We start from the raw sequence: 17,699 nt of genomic DNA, 5'->3' as shown, positions 1-17,699 counted from the left end.
GACCTTGGAAGACCTACATTGGAAGTCCTACAATAAAGACATATTTTTCCAAATTTCTCCCAGATTTGTTGTTGACATTCTATGCTATAGAACTGTTCGTTTCTCATGAATGACTGAGATTAATCTTTTTAATTTTGCATGTTTAAATAAATTTTTACAATTATATTATTGTGTTTTTATTCTGTCTCCCAAAGTTGTCTGCATATTTTTAAAATAATCAAGACAACATACGAACTTGGAGTTGCATGTTGCATGCTTTGAATCTTGCTTTACCTTTAACTGGAAATCTTTTTGATACCGTCATACTTTATATTTTTTTTATATCACAACCATCATTATCAAAGGTTATCATAAATGTTAAGATTCAGATGAATTAACAGTTGTTTTTTTCTAGCAATGCTTTAGAACATTGGTCAAATTAAGTGAAAATAATGACTAACCATTAATCATAGAAATTAGGCCTACATCTTATCAGTTAACACAAAAACACACTGGTGAAGTAGGCATGGGTCTACTAAAAATGAAGGAAAGGTATAGTTATAAATTCTTATGTGAAAAATAATATTATAGTAAATATTTTATTGGTCTTGCTGTAGTAATTTTGTCCTTGATCCCATGCTTTTCTATTGTCTAACATTCTCATTTTTACAGATGATGAATATGAATAAAATATTTAATTTTAAGACACTAATTTTGAGTTAATGAATTCTTTAAAAATTCATTTAAAAAACTTTTAAGGCTTTAAAAAACCTCAATAAATTTTACACAGAAATATGTTGAGGCAGATGTTTTTGTTTTTCAAGTTTAAACAGTCTAGATAGTATTAAGGATAGGTAGATAATTTTATATATATTATATTATAAACATATATGCTCTTCTTTAAATGATAATACTTTTTAATTATATGTCCATGACCCACCACACCCGAGAAACTTCTTTTCTGACCTGCAATTAACTATTGTACACACCTCTGGCCAATAAATAATTGGTTCATTACATAGTTTGTGGAGCATTCAACATCCACATTCAATTGGCTATGGTGATGTTTTAAAAGAATTGTGGGTGTGTGAGTCTCAACCACAATTCATCAAAATAAACCTACCCATACTTATTGAATTTGTCATATTGGCTGTCAATATAGATATATATAATATAGTAAATATATAAAAAAAAAGTCCTTCTTAGAAGGGCACAGAACTTCACAATCAAAGGTGAGTTAAGTAACACTTAGTGATTTCTCTGATAGTATCTTCATGATCAAAACATACTACTTTTAGATGAGGTCTTATACTATATTATACAGTGAGGTTTTTATTTGCCCTGGGTGCCTTATGGCCTACAACATAAAAGTGGGCTCTTCTTTGTTTTCGATTGCTGTTCAATGCACAGAGCATGCCTTCAAGGAACATCTCTAATTTTCATTTTCAACCACAACGTCCTATATAGCCTATGGGAAAATACGTACAGCTCAGTTTGAATTCAGAGCTACATTAATGGAGCATATCCTAACCCATTATGTAATATAGTAACCATTGTGTCACCAAACTTTGCTGTGACTACTGAGGTCAGAAAAGGGAAATATTACTACAGTAGGAAAGGCAAACAATAAACTACTATCAAGACTACAAATTGCACAAACTAAGTAGCTACAACATTACTTTAGTTGGACCTTGCTTTGTATAAATACAATTTAAATAATTATCACTTAATTTGACCAACGTTCTAAAACATTGCTGAAAACAACTGAAGCAACTGAAGCTTAACATTTATGATAAAGTAGCCTACAGTTGTATATCAAAAATATTTCCAGTTGAGTGTAAAGCAACATTCAAAGCATGCAGCATGCAACTCCAAGTTCATGACATGTTGTCTTGATCAGCCTATAATTTAAAAGCTATTTTAATAATATACAGACAACTTTGTGAGACAGAATAAATACACAAGAATATATTTGTAAATATTTATTTAAACATGCAATAATACACATTTAAAAAGCTTAATCTCAGTCATTCATCATGAGAAACGAACAGTTAGCAGTAGTTTAGGACAAAACGCGATCTGAGGCGCACACGCTAATAATTTCTGTTCCACTCGCCTGTAGTTAGTATTGCTTGCCCCACCCACAATTTGGTCTCGTGAATATTCATGATAGCTCCACCCATTGGAACCAAATATTTCAGGAACCGAATATATTGTAACACCATCAAGCAATTCGTTACATCGCGAGACCTGATATCACGCGATACTTCCTGACGGCGAGGCCGCCGGCCCAAAGTTGCAAGTGAGTTTTTTCCGCTCTCGGGCACCAGGGGGGTGCGAAACCACCACCATTCAACCCGAAATAAGTAATATAACCATTCCACTGACTCCGAAGCTGTTCATTTAAGGTTAAAAAGTTACTTAGTGTCCCTTTAATGCAAGCGATAATGGTGATAAACGCTTTCATTAGCGATGTAAGAAGAAAACCAAAAAAGAATGAGTATAAAGAGTTTAAACCTCCTTCTGTCTGGGCATCCTTCATGCATATGTGGATATTCTATGACGTTTAAATTGTGTTAAAAAGCTCATATTTCAAAAAGCTTTTCATGTTTCTATGGCAACCAGAGCTTCTACAGTGACACTTCGCCTACTTATACTACGCCCTAAAAGTATGTACTCTTTTTTTTTCTTTTTTTTTTGTGAAGAAAAAGATAAAAATGACTTTAGAACAGCATCATTATTTAATTTTTACACAGAGATTGGGTTACAAGGTTAAAAAATGAGCCCACTCTTAGTCATGCAACATCCCCCGAAAAGAGACAGGAAAGCAGTTCTATCATTATGAATTATGAATTGTCAAGTAGCCAGCACTAGTCAGTAAGATTAGTGGATGGATGCAGATAATATGTAATGTAAATAAAAACAAACGTCACAGGACTATATCCATAACATTTTAAAATGAACGCTATACATACATAGTTTTATATTATTTGTAATGGCAGGGAATAATACAAGTGCAATAATTCACAATATTTTAATGTTATGTCATGTTGTGTTTTTTATTAACAAATAACACAAATAAATTGTATTATACAAAAAGGGAAGTTTGGGCAAGCCTGTGTCCTATGTGCTCTTTCATGAGATTGTGTTGGAGCTTTTCTCCAGATTAATTATAGTTTTATTGCAGGGTGTTTGATCTCATGTTCTATCTTAGCAGAAAATACAATACAATCACATACTCCTCATATTTTGATAGTTTAATCAAACCTGAAGTGTTATTAAAAGCAAATATTGTGCAAACATCCCCTCCAGACATCACTTTTAACCACAACTGTGTCAATCCCTGACCAGGGCTCAAAGAATCGTCCATATCAACAGAGGCTCACGGTTTAGCTGGTTAGCATAGCCTTAAAAAATACTGTAATTATAAACTTTTGCAGGCAAAAGCATCTCTTTCCATTAATGACTTATAAAAGTGGTAAAGTTTCTTGGAGGGTTTTAATAGTGTCAGATAATCATGTGTTTTTCACAGTCTGCTGAAGGAAGTTTTAATATAGAGCATCAGTCACATGACATGATGATGGTGGTTAGCTTTTGTCATGATACACGCTAGCAGTTGCAACAAAGCTTGTTACTAGAAAAGCATCACTGTTTTAGAAAAAAATATGCTAAAAGAAAATGTTATTACATTTAGTTAGAACCCCCTCAAAATGGATGAAAAAAATCTTCACTTGTGTATAAATAAATTCTTAAAATTATTCACTTGTTTTTGTCATTGACAGACCAACATATGATATATTTTTCAACTTCTTAGAAATAATTTCTAACAGTCGCTAGAGCTGGAAATAACTTCTACTGAAACTTGCTTATCTGCAAGCTCACAGCATTAATATGCAAATCATGGAAAACATCAATCTTATACTTCACATACACATAGTAAATGATACACAGTATATTAATATTTCACATTCACAGATCTCACAGAGAGATTTTTTTCTTTCTTTTTTTTTGTCAAACATTATCATTCACTGATTCTGTACTTTTTTCACAGTAAAACTGTTTCTCATAAAGATGAAGTTAAATTGTGGAAGTCACTTCAACCCCACACAATTAACATTAACCACAAACGTCCAGTAATGAAACACATTCTCATGCACACACTCTCTAACCAACAGTTCACGAGTTCACACTTACATATAATTTGAATGGGTAAGTTTAATGCGTATATGGCGTGCTGTCCAGAGGGAGGGCTCCGAGCTCGGAATTCAGCCCGAACCCAGAGTACTCCCCCCGTATGTAAGTGTTTAGTACTAGAAGCGTGGAGAAGGGGTGGTGGAGGGATGCTGCAAAAACTGTCAATGGAATGAGGTGAGACTGCTGAATATTTATACCTCTCACCATTGATTGCTGAGTGCTTTCCACTTGTGTTAATTATCTGAACGTGCTCCTCCCGAACCTTGTTAATAAAACATCATATGAAACAACATTCATATTCCATGAAAATGGGGCCTTCTGTAGAATACAATACTGTAAAAATACATTACAAATGTCATGAAATTAAATGTGCTGTCATTCTGCAGATTGTATTTCTTAAAGTGCCCTGTTATGCTATTTTTAATGTTCCAAATTTTGTTTGAGTTTCACTCACACACAGACATCAAGTATCAGCACGGTGACATGCTTCATGCCGCAATGCATTCTGGGAGCCATCATCTTGAGAGATTTAATATCTTCTTTTATCTTCAGCTGATTTCTAAGATCAGGATCTAAGGCTGTGGCTGGAAGTCAGTTTTAGTTCTTGTCTTCTTCTGATTCTCCTTGTTATCATCAGCTATCTTCAATAATGCTCAGTCATCACTCAAGTAATCACTTAATTATCTCATTAACTCCAACATTGATTCAATGTTACATTTAACAGCCTGTAGTGGTCAAACCCGTCTGGGCTGACTGGGTCCAGTTCTACTCACACCATACCAATCAGGATTCAAACTGGTGTTTCCAGCATGGGAAGTGGGCATGCTAACAACAATGCTAAAGCCTGTAGCATTAGTCGCTAGTGCTGATCTTGATGTCAAGAGGTTGAGCTTTACCTGATCAACTCTTACTACTGTAGCTTGCCTCCGTTACACTTGCCTCAACTGCATATTACATGTAGCCGGCAGCAAAATTAATACATTCAGGCTTTTTGATTTAATTAACTTTGACTGAGGTCACATCATATACATTTTCTGTGATTATATTGCCTAAATCCTGAACTCAGCAAAGGTATACACACAAGAAACTGTTCTCAAGTGCTTGTGGAAGAGGTTTGGCTTCGCACTAATTTTCTTTCAATCTGAGTTTTGGTGGACTTCCTGTTTAACTGTTAAAGACATGTGCTGCACAATCTTTTCTCAGAACTAACTTTTTTTTCTTTGTAATTATAAAAACAAAGAACCACTACTCCGCAGCCGTGGAGACCTGACCAGTATAAAATAGTCTGAATATAAACACTTATTATAGGCGTACCGTATGATGCAAGATAAGACAAAAACACGGTTTGGAAAATGGATTCATGATGTACTCGCCCATTATATAAATTCTGAACACAAAAAAACATTTATGGACTCCTTGTCACGCGCAGAGCGGATGCAGGATTGATATGCAGTAATGTTTATTTAAACAAACTAAAAACTCCAACAGGATCAAAGAAAGAGAACAACCTATGAATCTACAGATAAGAAACAGACTGAAACAGGCCTTAAATACACAGAGAATAGATCAGGGAAACGAGACACAGCTGACAAGCGTCACAAGACTATTGAGTAATTAACAAGACAACAGGTGAAAGGGATCAAATTAACAACCAAAAACACACATGACAGTAACCATAGAAACAAAGGAGTGGCAGGAAACAGGACAAAAGGTGCCGATATGCACTAAGAATGCGACGCGTTTTTTGTGCTGAATCAAGCACGATCTGATGTGTCCTGTCATGACTCCCTTAAGGATAAATTCTGACCATAACCCCCGTCAGCTGATCTGCAGAGTGACCAGAAGTATTTCTGTTTGAATGGAAGTCAATGGAGGAGATGCTTCAGTATGCAGAAACTCTTTTGTGTGGAGATGGTTTATCATAAATGCACCTCACCATTATTGCATTGCAGGTTCATTTAGAGTGAGCTTAACTTGACATAAAAAATGAGTTTGATATAAAAAATGATGATAGTATGAAAAAAGTAAGACGAATTTTGTGAGGAATTATTAATGACACTTCCAGAAGTAAGAGGCATTTCTCATTGTCAGGCATTTTGAGATGGAATTACAGTGTCAGAGATTAACTTATTTAGAACTTTTTTTGCAGTATTAAGAAGAATTGTGTCAATAAATATGCATATTCTGAAATATATAATAGAGTGAGCTGTAATTCTTAACTCACCATAGACAGTAACATTGAATCTGTATGTAGACGATGGGCTTTTGCGCCTGATCTTAACTTCATAAACTCCAGCATCTTCAGTTCTGATGTTCATGATGGTCAGAGATCCAGTCTTCTTGTCCAGCTTCAGTCTGTCTCTGAATCTCTCATCAAGATTATCATAGATCGTATTGTTCACTCCATCAGTTTTAGCTATAAGAGACCTGTTAGTTCCAAACCTCCACAGTATCACATCACCTCTCTGTATTTCAGTGACATCAGTGTTTAGGGTGACAGAATCTCCCTCCATCACTGACACTGACTTCAGTTCATCAGCAAACACACCTGGAGAACACACACAAACAGTCTCTCAGACACACATATTGACGTTAGGTTTAATAACTATTTAACTAAAGTTTGAAGTAGTTTTGAAATGATTACAAACTTTAGAAAGGTAGAAAGATAGAAACAGTAAAAGAATGAAACAACAGTGTGGGAAATATATGGTCGGGTGCAAAATACAGATATCTGAATTCATCTTCATATACAGTATTTTACATTTTAAGTTTAGTTTCAGTAAGATTAGGAAAGTACAACAGTGTCAATCTCCATTTATTTTTTGATTGATGGTGGAACTGAAATTACTTCAATTATATAAACATAATAGTTCCTTCAAACAGGAATAACTGACTGAAAGAACATATGTTGTGTCTGGTATCCTATAGCTTAGATTTGATCAATACAAATAATTGTTAATACAAATACAAATTATGTTAATGAGACTAATGCAGTAAATCTGTATCTGAAACATGAATCCAGTCCACATCTCATAGTAATATCTGAGAATAAAAAGGAGAGCACTTCTTCTGACTGTGTGTACTGATGTACTATTAATCTCTACTAACTTACCAGAACACCAAATAATGTTTGTAACTCACCATCCAGATGGCAAAAGCAAAGCCAGAAAAAAACTAATGTTTTTCCTTTAAACATTTTCTTCCAACAGCTCTGAGGTTTGAAATGCGTGTTTAGAAAGATTATCTGAGAGTGATGTGGACTCTAGTTAAGTTATGTAAAAAAAAAAAAATCTACATCTACTTCTGTCTTTGTGTCTCGGCTGAGTGAGCATGTGTGAAATGTGTTGACGGTGTAGTCCAGTTTTGCAACAGTTCTTTTTTTGGGGGGTGGTTGTTTTAAAGGGATAGTTTACCAAAAAAAATTAATGAGCCCATGATTTACTCACCCTGAAGCCATCCTAGGTGTATATGGCATTCTTCTGTCAGACAAATACAATCGGAGTTATATTAAAAAATGTCCTGGATCTTCCAAGCTTTATAATTCCATTGCAGAGTCCGGACCCTCGGATTGCAAGCTATGGATGGGGCCTATACACCAAAGAACTTAATATCATAATTTTGCTTGCTGGGCTGTTAATAAATGTATAATTGTTACGGTATTTAGTCTCCCGAGTCTTTCTGGTAGAAATATTGTTCCAAATACAATCCAGTAGAAGACATTTCACTCCACAACTTATAAATTTACTGTAGTAAAACAAACTTTTTTGACAGTAGGGTGCCGGTATTCATAATGAATGCTGTTATATTAATATATTCATGTATAATAGTATTAAATGTCATAGAGGAGTACTGCAATGTAATTACACTATGTGTTTATTTTATTTTAATTTTTTTGCATTTGTTTATTTATTTTGTATTTATATTTAGACTATACTGCATGTATACACACCGTTTTTGATAACACAATAGAAGAGGTTTATAGAGAACCTACAGTTTGTTTTTTTATTGTGGTAGTGAAGAGCCATGCATGATTACCTGGGTTACCATGATCTACTAATGTATGATACTATGGAAGAACAATTGTAAATTGTAATGAGCAAATAAAAACAGAAGCTTCTCAGTTGCAGTGTCAGAATATTTAAAAAAAATTAAGCTTTTACCATTTTCATGAGACAAAATCAAACATTTCTTGTTGCCATTGTGGTGGTAAATGACTCCTAAAATTGTGTGGCAGTTAAATAATGTAAAGTTAGAGAAATTAAATGTACATATTTCAATGTGTTTTTCAGGAATTGTTGATTTTTTTGTGGGGTTGAAAAACTGAGTGAAATGTAATTTAACAGTAATTTACAGCAACAAACCATAGAACAACAGTAATTTACTGTTTGTGACGTCACAGGATCATGTTGTGAAGCAGTCATTTTCCATTGCTTTTGGTTTGGTATTATAAAACTTAACAACTAAGATTATTTAATAAACCACATGTTAACTGTGTGACACTCACTCCACATTGTCTTTAGCTGGTTATACCATCAGAAAAAAAACATGAAGTCACTGTTCAGAAATATTACTGTCTTCAGGCCTCAGAGGGTGAAATGATCTTTCAAGCTTATACAAATTGTAATGTCTATAATGTTACTGAACGTTTGGAAATCAGTTCTAGAAGTTAAAATCCCATTAATTTTCTCCATAAAGAAACTTGTAATGATTCTGTATAAATCTACCATAGATCTATCAGTAACAAAATGTATTTAATTGACAAATTCCACATGAAGAACTGCAATATCCATAATCCTGAAGAGAAATCAGTCAGAGAATCATGGGTTCATTCCCTCATGTTTCACTTCTGTCTTGATTTTCTGTTTTCTTTTGCTTCAAATCATAGTTATCAATGTTGTTATTCATGAAGACGGCTGCTGCTAGAGAATGTGAAATATGATGAAAATTAATGGGACAAATACTTCCAGAACAAAAGTGACTCGATCTCTGTTTACACATGTATTATCATATTTATTCATGAGGAAAAACTACAATGTTATGTCTATAATAAAAAGACTCTTCAGATTTCCTGTGGCATTGTTGCTCGTGTTTTTATTATCGAATTGTGTTTAGTGTATTTCTATTTAATTCAGTAATTCAAATTCATGGAGCTATTATGTAATAGTTTTACATTTTAAAAATCTCAATTCATAACTGTCAGTTGGTACAGGCAAACTTCCGTCTGAATTTATATTGAATTTTTTATAAAAACTCTTCAATTAAAAACATAGGCTTATATGATGTGTATCAGATGGGTGCTACTCCATTCTCAGTTTAAATTTGATGGTGTTTTATTGGCATGACAGATAGTTCTACATTTGTGTTTATAAAGCGTTTGCAGATTTGTTCCGTACAATTAAAACAAAGCAAAGTGAAAATGTGCAAAGCAACGAAACATAAATTAAGAAACTGTGTAACTGGCAAAGACATATAAAATGGATTCATTTAATGAAATTTAATATTTATAAATATCCTATAGTTTTGACCACCAGATGGACCCAACATACACATTGGCTTCTACAGAGTAGGTATGTATTTTGAATAAGTAATTACTTCACAACCACTAAAAAAAGTATGTTCTAGATAGCATGAATGTGTGTATTATGAATGTAATCCTAATGTACTACTGTAACAGTCATCATGTTGACATTATCATGTGATTTACCAGCGTCAGTTACGTCACTTCACTGTCATTCATAAATCCTCTCCTGTGGCCTCATGGGATATTAAAGTGTCATCAGAAGAAGTAGCTCATCCTGGTACTTTTACCTACTGTTTAATGAGTACTGAGTGAAATCAGACACACTTCTTTTGTCAAGTACTGGTTTTTTTTTTTTTTTTTTTATCTATATGGCCTAGGGAATGCGATGTTCCTATATAGTTTCTTTAGAGAAAAGCATGTGAAAATGAATGGCGCCAAGTTTATACATGTTATGCATGTCCTTTTTGGACATGTATAAGTTAATATTGTTTAGTTTTGTCTTTGTTTTCGTCTGTTGACTTTTATTCTATCATTTTTATATGTTTGAAATAAAGCCATTCATTCATTCAAAATGCATACATTAATATAGATTAAAACTCACAATATTTATGATATCTCATCTGTTTTATTATTCAATGCCACAAGATAACATAATCACATTATTTACATTAGCTGCCAGAAAGAGAAAAAAATAAATACATGAAGAACATCAAATACACACATTTTTATCACAAATATGAATATCATGAATATGTGGTAAACAGATTCAAAATAGTTCAAAATTCACAGGTATATGAAATATTGAGTTTAAATCTATCCAAACATAAATGGATAAATTCAGTGTTATCTGCTCTATTTTTTCATTTATCATTGATCAGAAGAACAGCGACTGGTTATCGCTCAGTTGCATGATGTAGATGTGATTTTGCAGGACAATGTGAGAGAGATCAATGTTCTACTATTATACTATGTAAATATTGATTTTCTTGAATAACAAAACAAAAAACAAAACATAGAATCATTGCAAATTTTGCATATTACTTATATATATATATATATATATATATATATATATATATATATATATATATTTCTTATTATTTTATTTTTTTTACTTTAATCCACACTTTGTACTGCTGTGATTCATATTGAAGGTTGGTGGTTTGGTTAATGGCTTATAACTATTTTGGTGAAATACTTATGAAAAAAAAAAAAAAAACTAAAATAAAAAATATAATCCAGAATTAATAAGTCTGCTGAAAACATGGTCTCTTACACTGTATTTGCTCCCATGTGTTATGATGTGTACATTTACACGGTGTGTGTTTTAAATAAACTGTTTAATGCTTTAAATGTGTTTTCATTCAACCGTCATTCAGTCTGAATCTAAATTCATAGTTTATTCTAATAATGACAACCCTTCAGTTATAATATAAGTATATATAGGATATATCAGTTCGGTAATATTCAGTTTTTAGTTCAATTCTACAGGGATTTATTGGTGTGACAAATATTACATTCATATTTGTGGGGTTCCTGCATACAATTAAGAAACAAAATAAAAATAGCAACATCATTTAAGAAATAATGAAAACAATGTAATTCACTAAAATTGCTAAATGGATTGCATTAAAGAATAGGATGAAATATTAAAGAATATTTATCGTTTTGACCACCAGATGGCCCCAATACACCAGTTCTGAGGAGAGACTAGTTAAGCAAAGCTACATTTTACCATCACTAAATAATTATACCACACATAGATCCATCTTTACATATTAAAACCAATATATGCCACAATATTCATGACATCTCTTCTGTTTTCTCCGTTTTACCTCCTGAAGCTCTGACGTCATTGACCAGAAGAACAGCAGCAGCCGCAGAAGCCACGCCCATCAGCGCAGTGGCGACCAATCGGAGCACAGCTTCAACTGAATCACAACCACAGATGTGGACTGAAAAAACAAATGAGCAAAGATTAAAAAATAAAAATAAAAAAAATAACCGTGTGTTTCAACTGTCTGATTTTAGTCAGGAACACAACAACTCTCACTTTGAATGAGAACATTTAAGGTGAACTATTTCCTTAAACGTCTTTTTTTAAATGTCTTGCTTCGCACTGGTCCATATAATGGCAGTGAATAATGGCACTAACATTATATGGACGAACACAAACAATAATTGTTTTTTTTCTTTTTTTTTTATTCTCCTTTTGTGATCCATAAAAGAAAGAAGGGCATATGACATTAAAACAACACCAGAGTGAGTAAATGATTACTTGATTTTCATTTCAGGGTGAACTATGCCTTTAAACATTATGGCATCTTAAAAGTTTGGTAAGTCTGGTTCAGTCTGGTAAAAGCAACATACATATTTGGAAAAAAAAACTAATATCGCCACTGACGTACCTGCATGTGCCTGACAGAGTTCAGTGATGTTAAGATGTTCATATTTTGTTGATCCTGATGATGAAGATGAGGATAATCATGAGAAAAAATAAAACATGAGAGAAATAAGAATTAATCAGAATAAAGTGTTTATTCCAACATCAGCCAGACAATGTGTGTGTGTGTCATTACACACTCAACGATGAGGTCAATACTGATTGGACTTCTGAGCTAGCTATAGCTATAGCAATAGCTTTCATCCAAAGTTGCAAATATAACAAAATTGGAATATTGCATAAAACATTTGCAAATAAAGCACCGTTTCCATCCAGTGAGTCGAAGAGAGTAAAATGGTCACTTCCTGATAAACTGGCACTAAATCTCACTATAAGAAAAGCAGAAGAAGCCACTTGCATCCCAGTGCACGCAGACGAAACACAATAAATGTGTTAAGAGAGTTCTGGCAGGTAATTACACCGAACCACTTTGATGACAGACTTTGCTCAGGCATTTCAAAACAACCAAAACAGCATTTCAGATGCTTTGCAAAAAGATTGGTCCGCTGGTTAGTCCAGTTATGTCATCCCATCGCCTAGTCACATGATTTATTTATTTTTTATGCACGTCAAAGATTTTATGCGTGTCACATTTAATGATGTTTAACAAAGTTCGGGAAGAGAACGTTGAGATAATTAAGACTAACAGAGTATTCCAAATACTACCAAACACTACCAAATTGTGATCGCTACCAAATTGAGTTAAGGACCAATCAGCCTGCGCCATCTAGAGTTTCATGAGTTTCAAGTTTTAAGTTTCCAAGAACTTAGTGACCTCCAACTTTCAGAAGCCATCTTTATTTTTTTATCTCAATGGAATGCACAGGAATGTGGGATATCAAAGGCAGCGAAGGATACATTTATGCTGCCTTCTAAAATTTATCAGATGAAGGTTTCTCAGGAGACAGGAATTGAACGTTGGATTCAGACGTGCCATGATGCCTTCCTACATTAGAATGCATCATCTGAAGGTAGCATTTTTAAGATTTCGCAATCTGCATACTATATCCGTCTTACATAGTATTCAAAATTAGTGTTTCCAACATCATGGTATGTTGAAATGAGTATTCCATAAATACCCAGATGGTTTAGTTCTTCCGTTGGATATTGGAAGTGCAGATCAATGCATGAAATTGGGCTAATATTGCCCACAAACCATTGCCTGTTAGACAGCGATTCGATTTGAACTTCAAACACAAATAAAAAGATCAAATTGTATTTGTCACATACAAGTAAGTCCTTAAAGTGATTTTTGTTTCATGTCCATGTTAAGGATTTTGATTGATACCATCATGTCAGTTTCTCCATCTCATCAAGGTAGGGTAGCCTCATTGTTGTCAGAAATGAGGCTCATCAACCCAGTCACAAAAAGGGGCATTTAGTCCATGGTCCCTGAGCTTGGAGATCAGTCTCTGGGGGGCGATAGTGTTGAAGGCTGAGCTATAGTTTATAAACAGTAGCCTCATATTATTTGCTTTATTGCTGTCAGTGTTGGTGAAAGTGGCATGCAGAATATGGGAGAGAGCAGCCTCACCTGTTGGGGCGATAGGCAAACTGGAGTGGGTCAGTGTTGTTAGGGATGCATGAGTAGCACATGATTTTCTTAGTAACCCCGAATTTCCACCAACTGTGGAACGGCTGCGGATCGGCTCCATTGCATTGTGGGCTCCGTGCTCCGCCGTCCTTCAATACTCACCAGGTCCAGATTTGTTGCGAAACGGCTGTGGCCATGACTGACAGCTGAAGTCACAAGGACCCACGAGATCTTGCGAATTCACGAATGGTCGCGCGATATAAGTGCTGAACTGCTGCGGAGGCTCTCCGGCATCCGGCAAAAATAGAAGTTCTGCGTATCTGCTCCAGAGGGCTGCGGATCGCCGGAGTCGGAAATCAGCTGCTCCGCAGTCAGTGAAAATACACACGTTGACTTTAATGGAAACCTATTGACTCCGCCGCCATTCCGGAGCGGATCCGCAGCCATTCCGCAGTTGGTGGAAATAAGGGGTAAGTCTTTCAAAGACCTTCATCATTAGCGATGTAAGTGCCACAGGTCGATAATCATTTTGGCAAGAGGGCTTATTGTTTTTTTGGCACAGGAACAATGACAGATTTTTTCAAACGTGTGGACCCCTGACTGAGTGGGGGACTCATTAAAGATGGTTGTAAATAAGTCAGGCAACCGATCAGCACAGGATCTTAAAACTCGACCAGGGATGCTGTCCGGCTGGCTGCTTTCCTGATGTTCCCACACTTTATGAACCTCGTCCTCCATTACAGTGATCGTGCGCTCATCTCTGACACAGCTGTTTCTTCCCTCTGTGCTCAACAGCAGACTGGTAGTAAGCACTAGAGAAGTTTGCCTCGAAACATACATAGAAAGTGTTCAATTTGTTGGACGGAGAAGAGTCTGCTCTCACCGTGATGGTGGAGCTTCCCACCTCTTCAGAGCTTTACAGATGAGCCTTTGTTTATATTCTGGTATGAGGAAGATAGTGGCATAATCTTATTTTCCAAAAGCCGGTAATGAGTTGGCTTTGTAGCATTCCTGAATTGAGACTAGCAGTGGCCCAGTGAATTTTCCCCTCTGGTTGAACAGGAGATGTGTTGATAAAAGTTCGGCATAACTTGTCTGAGATTTGCATTATTAAAGTCTCCTGTCACAATGAAGGCAGAGTCCGGATGACTGTTTAGACATACGCTGAGCACATCATGGACCTTAGACAGGGTCCTCCTAAAGTGGGAAATAAACTAGTCGTGGTATAAAATATATATATATATATAATACTAGTCGTGATAAAAAAATAAAGTCGTGGTGATGACCGAGGTAAACTCCCGAGAAAGATAGAACAGATGTCACATGATCGTTAGATGCTCCAGGTGAGGCGAGCAGGAACCCACAGGTGGTGACCCACTTTTCTGTTCTTCGGATGGACAGGACAGCGGAGGCCTGCCAAATCAGGGGTAGTGGGTTTGAAACAAAGGGAAAAAAAAAACAGAGGATATTACAGTCCCGTATGTCCCGCTGGAATCTTATCCTGGCTCTAAATCTTGTTCTCAAGCAACTGGACATTGGCTAGCAGGATCCTGGCCAGAGGTTGACTGTGGGCTCTGGTCCTCAGTCTGTTGCAAACCCCAGCACGTTTCCCTCTGTGTTTTTTGTTCTGTCGCCTCGGAGGCTCTCTCTCATGGCCATTGTTCCTGTCCGTTGCGCAAAGTGTCTCAGTTGGTCACGTTGGATCGGTGGATAAAACGTTGCAGAATAGGTAAAGTGTTCTGCTGTCACAGGGGATCAGTGCAGATGTCATGTGTGCAAAACGTGAGAGTTGTTGTAAGTAAAAACACATTCTAAGCGGAGTGACCAGGGCCGTGTCCGAACACGGCAGCACCATCTTCCAAAATCAATGGCTAACATCAGGCCCGGAGTGGGTAATCGGGAGAATCGGGAGTATTCCCGGTGGGCCGCTTCACTTTTGGGCCGGTCGAGGAAATTTTTTTTTTTTTTTTTTTTTTTTTACATTTCAATGTCACATTAGTTACATTAGGATACACACGTTCCGCATTCTGCCACCACAGCGCGCAACTCAGCATGGGTTGTACCATGTGAGGGAGTTCTCCCCTCCCCTCCTATAGAAATGGTTGGGTCCATAGCCCGTCTTTTCAAAACGTTTTCTCAGGGAGGCTACCGCGGCTCCGCCGGCGCCTACTGATAGCTGGGCCGGCCGTAACGGTACGCGTCAGGGAGGATGGATGGGAGGAAGAGGCCAGGAGGTAGGCTATGGAAGCCTTGTTTCCGCCAAAGAATAAAACATTTTAAAAGATAATTGCGACTTTTTATCTCGAGTTTACATCTCGCAATTCAGACTTTTTTTCTCAGAATTGCGAGATATAAAGTCAGAATTGCCTGAAATAAAGTCGCAATTGCGTGTTAAAAAGTCAGAATTGTGAGATATAAAGTCAGAATTGCCTGAAATAAAGTTGCAATTGCGTGTTATAAAGAATTGTGAGATATAGAGTCAGAATTGCGTGATATAAAGTCGCAATTGCTTCTTATAAAGTCAGAATTGCAAGATATAAAATCAGAACTGCCTGAAATAAAGTCGCAATTGCTTATAAAGTCAGAACTGCAAGATATAGAGTCAGAATTGTGTGATATAAAGTCATAAAACGTGTTATAAAGTCACAATTGCGAAATATAAAGTCAGAATTGTGTGATATAAAGTCGCAATTGCTTATAAAGTCAGAACTGCCAGATATAGTCAGAATTGTGTGATATAAAATCATAAAACGTGTTATAGTCAGAATTGCAAATTATAAAGTCAGAATTGTGTGAAATAAAGTCGCAAATTCAATTGCTTATAAAGTCAGAACTGCAAGATATAAAGTCAGAATTGTGTGATATAAAGTAGCAATTGCGTGTTATAAAGTCAGAATTGCGAAATATAAAGTCAGAATTGCGAAATATAAAGTCAGAATTGCGAAATATAACGTCAGAATTGTGTGAAAAAGTTGCAATTGCTTCTTATGCTTCTTATAAAGTCTAAGTGAATTATTATTTAACCTTTACATTATTTGTTAACCCATGGTATTAATACTAACTACACAATAGTACGAGCTGAACTGTTGCTTCATTTATCCAATTTTAAAAAAGTGCTAATTTGGAATTCCACCATGGAAAAAGTGGGCCGGTCTTGGGCCTGAAACTCCCGGGCTGAAAAGTGGCCCCACTCCGGCCCTGGCTAACATCAACTGTCTGGTTAAAAGTGTTTAAAAACTACAAACATGGCGCATGTGAGCAACTGGTGGTTAAGTAGAGAGTTTTAGATAAAGGGGTTTGAATGATTAATAATAAATAACCTGTTTTAAAAAATATATATTCAGTTACCCATGTTATATTTTATCAGCAACAACATTAATAACTTTTATAAAGATCATTACCTTTTAAATGCATCATTATGCAAACACGAGGAGAGTTCTCCATATGACAGACATACTACTGGCAAATCAACGAGCTACTATTCTCTCTGATACAGGTAATTCAAATAAATTAACGAGGTTAACTGTGACAAGATGATTTACAGGACATTTAAAAAAAGGGACAGGATGCACATTACTAAAGATTGCCTCCTCTTGGAAGTACTTTTTCTTCACAAGATGATACATTTAGGGCATTGTATAGGTAGGCGAATTGGGACACACCTACAGGTTATCACCATTAGTCAAGGTAAAAAGTCAATAGTGTATACTTCTTTAAAGTTAAATAAAAGATAAGATGATCTACAATGACTGAAAATTAGATTGTGTGTGTGTGTGTGTGTGTGTGTGTGTGTGTGTGTGTGTGTGTGTGTGTGTGTGTGTGTGTGTGTGTGTGTGTGCACCCAAACCAACAGGTAAAGATCAAAACAATCTAAATGTTACGATTCATCACTTTCAATGGTGTAATACTTAAAATATGTGAAACTGATAACTCACCATGGACAGTAAGACTGAAACTCTTGATCACACTGTTGGTCTGAAGTTTATAAACTCCAGTATGTTCAGCTCTGATGTTCATGATGGTCAGAG

The sequence above is a fragment of the Scardinius erythrophthalmus genome (assembly GCF_964197995.2).
Source record: "Scardinius erythrophthalmus genome assembly, contig: HAP1_SCAFFOLD_232, whole genome shotgun sequence".
Taxonomy (NCBI): Eukaryota; Metazoa; Chordata; class Actinopteri; order Cypriniformes; family Leuciscidae; genus Scardinius; species Scardinius erythrophthalmus.
The sequence above is the reverse complement of the archived record's forward strand: the minus strand, read 5'-3'. Positions refer to the sequence as shown.